Source organism: Amphiura filiformis, chromosome 9 (genome assembly GCF_039555335.1).
Source record: "Amphiura filiformis chromosome 9, Afil_fr2py, whole genome shotgun sequence".
Classification (NCBI taxonomy): Eukaryota; Metazoa; Echinodermata; class Ophiuroidea; order Amphilepidida; family Amphiuridae; genus Amphiura; species Amphiura filiformis.
This window is the reverse complement of record NC_092636.1, coordinates 7,786,995-7,796,654: the sequence shown is the minus strand read 5'-3', so window position 1 is coordinate 7,796,654 and position 9,660 is coordinate 7,786,995.

The following is a 9,660-nucleotide window of genomic DNA, read 5'->3' as shown; positions in this document are numbered from 1 at the left end:
ATTTTGGACCATTTGGCGTGATATGCTGAGATGAAATAAATTATTTTTAATGTTTCCCGTAGCTGATTCATAAAATTTTGATATGCATGTGTTAGCTGATACTTCAAAGAAATAATGTAGGGAATAATTGTGTCAATATATTGGCACACTAAATTAATATTGTTGTTGCAAAAAGACGACATTTACCCCATCATTTTCATTGACATTCTGTGAACATGTAAGCTTACTGTTTTAAATCAGGAGGACCTATCGAAAGAATAAATAGGTACATTATTTCATTGGTTTGTTTGTAACACATTTGCGAAATCGCAATGAAATCGGACCCTCTCCCCATATTTTCCTGGCCTCTTTCCCAAAAAACCTCATGCTCATGAAATTGAACACAAATTGAAACACTTACAAAGTACATTTGTGTATGAGCTATGACGTTAAAAGTATTACAATAATAATCATTAGAGTGTCAACTTTAAGATGAAGTATGATTTTTAGGCCTGCCATGTTTATTTTTTGAAAAACAAAATATTTTAGGTGGCTACGTGCAGCCAATTTGCCTACACAAAAGTTCAAAATCCTGTATAACCTTAAAGCAAAAACTATGCTAATTTATAGACAGTGTTGGAAATGAGACAACATTTTCAAGGGACATGTGGGCATCTGAAATCTATGGGCCCTTGGTAATTTTCACTGGTAATTGGCCCAAAGGGTTCTCCTAATTTATATATAACACTATGTATAATGATTCATATTAATATAATGCAAACATAGCACTACATGTGCAAATCTGAATAATTCTCATAATATACACTACTATCAGTATTGGTCCGAGTATAGTCCCACCCGCTTTTTATGTGAACATTTTTCAATTTTTTTATTTTTTATATTTTTTTTAAGTTAATTTTTTCCGTGTTGGAGTGTCCCTGGACCTAGACCTAGATGCTAGGATCATTCATGGTTGACCTAAAAAAAAAAAAAAAAAAAATTTTTTTTTTTCAAAAATGGGGGTGGGATTATACTCGAACGTGGGACTATACTCGGACGAATACGGTACTAGATTCCCATTGCTGCTAACCCCGAGGTACACTGCTAATCCAGCTACTTTGTGCAAATTTGTGGCTACTCACCAGCTACTTTGTGGAAATTTGTGGCTACTCGAAGAATACCAGTGCAGTATACCAGTGCAGTACCAATCCAGTACCAATGTTTGACAGTACATGTGATTCAGATGTGTGTACTATGGAGTACCCACACGGGTACTGTAAGGTACCATTGAAGTAGCTGGGCATCAAGTGTGCCTTTTGGGTGGTAGCATAGGAATCTGGTACAGTCAGTCTACTCTGAAGTACAAAGTACTGATGTGGACGGCACAGTTTGGTATTCATCAAAGTATACCTAGCCCTCACCTGTTATGTTAAAGAGGTGTGGTCCCAATGTTTTCCTGTTCTGTTTCTATCTTACATCGAGGCCTACCATTAAAATAATGTTTCTAAATTTTGAATTGATTTGCACCAGAAGTTTTGGTATGAGAAACAAAAATGTGTACAACAAATTATGCCCCATTACACTTCTGGTGTGGTTACCACAATTGACCACATTTTTGCTCTCACTATCTAAACTAAACATACCTTGGGTGTTAAATTATAAAATTATGATAATGTGAGCTTTCTTGTGATACCAAATCTTAGTTTTAATGAAAAAATTAAGGCTGTTGAACATGTTACACCCCTTGAAAGAAATTAAATGTATGTAATGGAGAGGTTCTGGGATCCTAAAGAGGTAGCCCCTACAATTGGAATTAGTGTTTTAAAGTGTACAATGTGTACAATGTATAATGATTCATATTAATATAATGCAAACATAGCACTACATGTGCAAATCTTACTATAAATAGGCTAATGTTGTATCTATGTGAGTCCATCAAAGGCTCCGTCAGTTTCCATCCAAATGTCGCCAAATTCATACGGGAGATCGAGGAACATACCGAGACGCAAGTAAAGAAATTTGGTTGAAAATGATCAAGAATTGGCTGCAAAAACAGTGAAAATATGAGTAAAAACGGGGTTTTTGTTATGAAAATCGGTTACCAGCCTACGCGTCACTGCAGCTGGCCGGCAGCGCAGCTCGGCGCCAAGTCGTATGTAATGCGCGCATTATGGAAATGCGTGTAGAACGGCACAGAGCCACACGACTTGCGAGCCAGAGACCAGTGGACATGATAATACGGAAAGAAGGAAAAATAAAGGACAAAAAGGTACATGGACGGGTCACGGGATACCGGGTGAACACGTCCGCAGACACGCTATGAGAGGACGTAATAAATACGGGAAAAGATGAAGCGGTGCTACATGTATAAAGAAAAATAAAATTAAAATGGGGACAAAAAGGTACGAGTAATTAGGCCAACGGGTTAAAGTAACTAAATGAAACGGAAACGAAACAAAGAAGGAAAGAAACTAATCAGGAATTGTAAGAAAAAAAGAAGCTAAAATAATGAGAACAGAATTAAGTAAAAAACATGGAAACGGGAAATCACAAGCAGCAAATAAAAAAAAAGATGCTAAAAGGGAAATGTAAGAAAGAACAGATTTAGAAAATAATGATTCAATGATTCTACCTGTTCAGTATTTCTTCCTGTTATAGTGAATGCTCCCATTTACTCATCTAGCGGGGACCCGCGCGAAGCGCGGGTATCCCGCTAGTCTGTATAATTCACATAATATACACTACTAGATTCCTATTGCTGCTAACTCCGAGGTACACTGCTAATCCAGCTACTTTGTGCAAATTTGTGGCTACTCGCCAGCTACTTTGTGCAAATTTGTGGCTACTCGAAGAATACCAGTGCAGTACCAATCCAGTACCAATGTTTGACAGTACATGTGATTCTGATGTGTGTACTATGGAGTACCCACACAGGTACTGTAGGGTACCATTGAAGTAGCTGGGCAGCAGTGTACCTTTTGGGTGGTATAGCAATAGGAATCTGAGATGCCAAATAATATCAGGGCTTTGCCAAAGTATTCTGGAGGTGAGTTTTTGTTGTCCCTAGTCCAGCCTCTTTGGGATACTCGCCAAAGATTTGGAAGAAAAAACAATCCCTGAATTATGTCATACTGTACAAATAAGTTAAGTGAGGTAAAGGGAACCAACTTGTGTTCACAGGCCGGAGTGCCCATTGAGGCAATTCTCGGTATTCGCAATAAGGGCGCCGCCAGCGGTTTGCGATGTATTCGTGATGTATCATGATGTATCATGGGAAAAGGTCGACATCCAAGTCCGCGTAATACGAATATTACCATGCTATTACATAGGAACACGTGATAATATTTTTTAGTTTGCCAATATAACGGTATTACACGCAAATCGATAGAGAAAAAATTTAATTGTGCACATTTCAAATCACATTATTAAGTATTATTGAGTATCGATTAGCGTGTAACACCGTTATATTGACAAACTAAAAAAATATTGTCACATGTTCCTATGTAATAGCATGGTAATATTCGTAGCGGACTTGCGCCGACTTGGCTGTCGATTACATCGCAAACCGCTGGCGACGCCCTTATTGCGAATACCGAGAATTGGGCCAGACTCCACCATGTAATGTTGCTGGAGGGATCGCTACACCTCCTCTACATCGAGGCATTGAATAAAGCCGGTACCCATTTGTATACCTGGTAGGGAGAGGCAATAGGGACGAAGAGCCTTGCTTTTATGCACAGCATGTTTCTTCTGGAATTTGAACCCAAAACCTCAAAATACCTTGTGAATAGTTATCGAAGTCTTAAACTGCAGCGCCACCTTGCCCCCATGAAATTAACTCCCTGAAAATATTAAAATAAGTGAATATATTTTTGCACTAGAAGTACCTCTTATATAATATGTAAATCTAGATCTGAGAGTTCAAACAAGAAGGAATGGGGTGTCATTATAAGACTTGTACAATTTCAGTGGCTTGTCGGATTAGACCACATAAAATTGATTATTTGGTTCTTGTCCCTGCCTGCATCATTTTCTGGAGTAAAGGTCCGTTCATACTATACACCGCAATTGCTTTGCAATGCAGTGCACACACTTCATCGTACTGCAAGATACTGCATTGCAGTACTGTATCGCAATAAAGTAAAATACATTTTAACTTGGAAATGCGAATAGTTGCGGCGACTTGCAGGAAAAATTAATCAATATATCGGCAATGCAACACACCGCAATTGAGGCATAGTATGAACGGACCTTTAGTCCATATTTTTTCCTTTTTCAATTTTGAAGTACAATATTTGATTTTAATGTTCCAGAAATTCATTATGATGACAAAAAAAAGTTAATTACGCCACATGTATCACTGGAAAGATGTTTAGTAGTCTACCCCTCACAACCTTAAGATAAAAAGTACCTTATCTTGGACAAGACTGCCTTATATCCTGTGCACTGGGTACTTTTGAGTGGAAATTGAGTTTACATTTAATAAGCAAATAATTGTCAATACAAGTTTTTGCTGTATTTTTATATTGAAAATAAATTTGTACTGCTATCGGACTTGCAGAGTCACTGTGCGTGTATATATTTATTTGTCTGATTACCCATCAGAGACAACCCACACTATTCTACAGGTAACGGATGCCCGGGAACGGATGTGCTGAATTCAATCTTTTCCCCCTTTATTGTTATGTCATCTGTAAAAGTACACTTGGAATTTGTTAGGGTACAATTTTCACACCAAGGTTTTTCTTGAACAAAATTAAATGAGGATTTGAAATTGCTAATTTTACAAATGATGTTGTGGGTGGTTTCGGTCGGATTTAAAGGGTATTTCTGGGTGAAATTTCAAATTTGGTCAAAAAACCCATTTTAGTATTCCTAGTATAACCCATTTTAGTAACCCACCAAAGAATTCTTCTCATCCCTAAGGGTTTAAAAAGTATAGTTTACCCATCTGCGACATACAATCCGGACGATCGTAAAAATCATCAAAATTCAGATTTTGGTACCTTTGTCATTGTCATAGATGTGTTAACATAGCCTGCTAGTAGTACAGCCGAAAGCCGCATATGAAAGACAAAATAAGACATTTGACATGCATCTGTAATTTATATACTGACAGTATATAAATTAGCTATGTGTATTTCAATGGGGCTTCAACTTTGTCTATAATACTGTTTCCTTGTTTTTTGCTCAAATTTTTTATTTCAAAAATAGGCCTACTAAATGACAATTTTAACAACTTATCCATCACTTTTAAGGGGCTTATACACAATTGTATTTTTTTATACTTTCGCTGGAATCACTGAATGGGACTTTAAAGGGGTATTTCGTGATCCTAGCATCCTCTATTTATGTCATTTTCATTAGATCCACGAAAAAACCTATTCCCAAAATTTCAGTTGATTCCGATTTTGCGTTCGCGAGTTATGCATGATTATGTGTATTACACTGCTCCATAGACAATGCGTTGTAATTTCGTTCTGGTGCACCAGAACGAAATTCAAATTTCACGATATCTTTGCTAAACGAATTAATCTGCAAGAAATATTTTGTACATAAGGTCGTGTGTCTTGAGCTCGCCACCAAAAACAGGTGGCGACGTTACATTTTGCCAAAGTCGACTCAAAACAAATGATGATATCTCTGTCAAGCAAGAAGTTATTGTCATGCTTGTGGTCTCATTTTATTGCCAGATAAAATGCACTTTCAACCCTGTAAAAAGAAATACTTGAACTTTTTGTACCGGCCAGGAACTGGCCGGTACTTATTAATTGGCTCAAGTTTGTTGTTGTTTCTAACTTTCTTGTATGAACAAAACAGAAGATATTGTCAAAAAATGATCGAGTTGTCAAGGCAAATAGAAATACCAAAATTGGTGTGTGAAGACAACAGATGTTTTGTGTTGATTTTGCAATATTAAGGTAAAATCAGTATAATATTTTAGGAACTTTCTTTCTAAATTGAAAATTTGGCAAATTCGCTGGTCCTCTTACCATGCACATTGACCTTTTTAGAGTATAAAGCACAGGGGACAATATAATACTCAGTACAAGTTCCAATATCTGTGGTGTCAGTGTGTGGTCAATGGTCATAGTGCTTTTCAAGCAGGGTCAAGGTTATCTAGCAGCAATCTTGCTATAAGTTTATGAAACTGTTTTGATGCCCGGTTTTGATGTCATTACACATCTATTCCAGAAAACTTACACATGAAAATTAATTGGCAATTGGTGGGAGAGAATAATTGGCAGGACAATTGGTTCTACATTTAGGAGTTTCACATGATAATAATTAGATGTTAGGATAGAAGAGGGTGTAATGTTATGCCCTTAATCAAAAGTCTGCTGCAAAAGCTATTTGCACTCACACATGATAAACAATTATCTTCTTTTGGATAAGTTGATTAACTTCATATATTTTGGTATAATAATGATGACATAAAACAGAAAAATGGAGCTCTAGTGCAGATGTAACGAATTATGTTCCTACGTATATCACTAGTCTTTAACCATGCTAACAAAATTAATACAATAGCTTTGGGTTTCAGTATGTGTAGGCCTATAATATATTTGTTGTTTATATAGTCCCAAAAAATTATTCTTGATATAGTGTTTAATATTCTGTGTGTTTAAATTTTCAAAACCAGATTGTTATGAATTAATCTATACTAAAAGATGCGAATGTTGTTTGCTTTTACAAATTTCATTTGTGCAATCACAATTATACTCATAGACAGTTTTGACGTAAGTATAGTGTGAAAGAAGAATACAAAATAGGGTGTAACATAAACTATTGGGAAAATCGCTAATGAATTAGCTTCCGAAATTCGTAAGGATGTAGAAGGGATCACATCACATTTGGTACCAAATGATCACATTTGGTGCCAAATGTTTGGAATTTATTTCATCTTATTTCAAATGCATCTAACAACGTAAAGACTGATTTTGAGAGAATAGCAACAAATGGAATTTGGCTCAAAATACAACCATAATCTTTACACTTAAAAATTATTTTTACTGTATATTTATATTTTAAAACGAAGTCTTATGTTACTCATTGTAATTCATCCTTTTGCCGGTACATCCCTTTTTAAAGGGATTTTTATTTAATACTGACACTGTGCTTCATAGAATTCAGAATGGGCAGGGTGGCGGTGGTGGGGGATGTGGTGGTGGGGGATGTGGTACACACAAACTCTATGGGATTGGTATTTTTAGTGCGTAATCTGCTTCTGTAAAGGCTGTAAATTGGATTTGGACTCTATTTAGCATCTAAAAGACTCATGGCCTTACAGCTAAACAATTCTACTAATTGTTTTTAATCATTTATGATTGGTTTAGTCTAGAAAATACAACTTTTTCCATACAAAACTACCCGTTGCCATATTAAACACTGTAGTATGTAATGCAGGTGTCTTCAAAATCTAAAAGTTACTGTAAAATTTTAATTACTTATCCTATCATAGTCAAAGTATAGATTTTCTGAAGGGAAATTTGACGAGGAATCTAAATATGGACATATTTTTTCTGTATGGGTTAGCGGGAAAATGTTTAGGTTCAAAATATGTTGAATTGTAAAAATATCTAACATACTTAGGGACACCCTATATTCCGAGATTACCAGACAGCTGTGATTTTGGTTTCTTTCAAAGTCAGTTGGCTCTCCATATCCTCTAACCAAATGAATGTTGTTTACTTCCAGTTTATTACTGTAAGTTGGTAATAAGCAATGCATTGAGTGACCCATTTTTTATCAAAATCTTTTTTATTCCACCCTGTATAAGTTGCAGGTTACCCTGTATAATGAGTTAAAATGTATATATTTGAATTGCTTTTGCCGTCAGCTTTCCAAAATTGTATACTTTTGCTTGTCTAGGGTTGATGATTGTCGAGATAATCTAATTAGAAACCCGGTTGATGTAAAATTCATAATATTTGTCATGTAACGCTAAGGGTGGCGAGTTCAGAACACACGGCCATAAACATTATGTAGCCAGAGGTTTCCAGTGATATAAAATCTCAATTTTTTGAGAAAAGTGGGGGATGAGGCTGTGGATCACGAAATGCCCCTTTAAGCAAGAAGGTCAACTTTTAGGGAGGGGGGGTCAATAACTAAAAAGAGCTCCGATATCAAGGAAACAGCCCAAATTGTCATGTTAAGTAAGTCAGAAAAGGAATAGTTTGCACTGTGTACTCTTAAATGCATTGTTACCAATAATCACAAATTAGGTCATGGTCAATAGGGTCATGTGGGGGTTGACTTATTTTGCCATATTTTCCCAGTAACAAAATATTCTAGACAGCGAGAACTAATTATGTTTTTTGCTGAAATCGCCATTTATAGCTTGTTTTTCCGTTTTGGCCCTGAATGCCTTAGACTATTACTTTTGACCTTTTAGCTCATAACATAAACTTGAGAATACGTTGCAGGTAGGTCAAACTATACTTTTTTAAAAATCCTAACTGATGAGAAGAATAGTTTCAACCAAAATTGACCAACTTCGAAATTTGACCCCTGTAAATATACCCTCTAAATCTAAAATCCGCCCAAAAATACACAAGACACCACAAGAAATTTTCATTTAATTTTCTTTAAGAAAAAATAATTATATGATAGGGGGCCCTATACCTACTGAAATTTGAGAGGCTCACACATTTCTCTTTGGCACTGGTTAGAAACCGTGCTTATTCCAACTGGACACCCCGCCTAAGGCCACCCAAACCCCACGAAGGTCCGTCCAGTAGGAGCTAGTAGGTTCTGAGCGTTAACCATTTTGGATCGTTTTTTAAATTTAGGAAATGAAACCAAATATAGAAAATATATCGGGTTCAGCCCTCGAATTAAGGACCTGAAGGGGCACGGCAACTTTTTTAGGGCAAGTTGATAATTGCCTTGGATTTTCACTGAAAAGGCAAGACAGCACGGCAGTTTGTAACATTCAGGAGGGCATCATGGCAACTGTTGAAAATTTGAGAAGGGCACCAAGACAATTTCTCAAAAGTGAAGAAATCACACACAAACAGTCTGATAGATGATTTAATAATGAAGGGGCAGGGCTGGGGCACCAACGGCAACTTCATTAGAGGGCACGGCAAGTGACTGCTGTCGGTAAAGGACATATTTTGAGGGCATTACGGCAGTGGGGATGGGCACCCACGGCATTATGCTGTGGGTGTCATGGGTTAATTCGAGGGCTGATCGGGTTGTGACTATTAAAAGAGCATTTAATTTTTAACAACACTGCTGCTATCAATAACATTCAATTATTTTTAGCTGAAGATATCATGTATCCCCTTTTTTCCATTCTTCTTCTTTGTACATTTAATTGTTTTTTCCTTCCAAATGTTGCCCCTCGCCAGTGGCGTAGCTGCCGGGGGAGCAATTTCCTGGCAAAATGGCCTATTTGGGCCCCGCCCCTTGTGCAAGGAAAAAGGAGGAGGAGAAAGAGGAAAAAGAGAGGAAGAGGAGGGCAGAGAGATGGGGAATCCATACGATATGCAATACCATAGTATTATTATCATAAAGCCTGGCAAAATTGTCTATTCCCCCCGTGCAGGAAAATTTGGTGGATCGCCCCATACAGGCTTGCCCACCCCCCTGGAAAAAATCCCAGCTACGCCGCTGCCCTCGCCCCTCCCATATCTCGGACCTATCTGTGGATATGATATAACTTCATACCTGTAT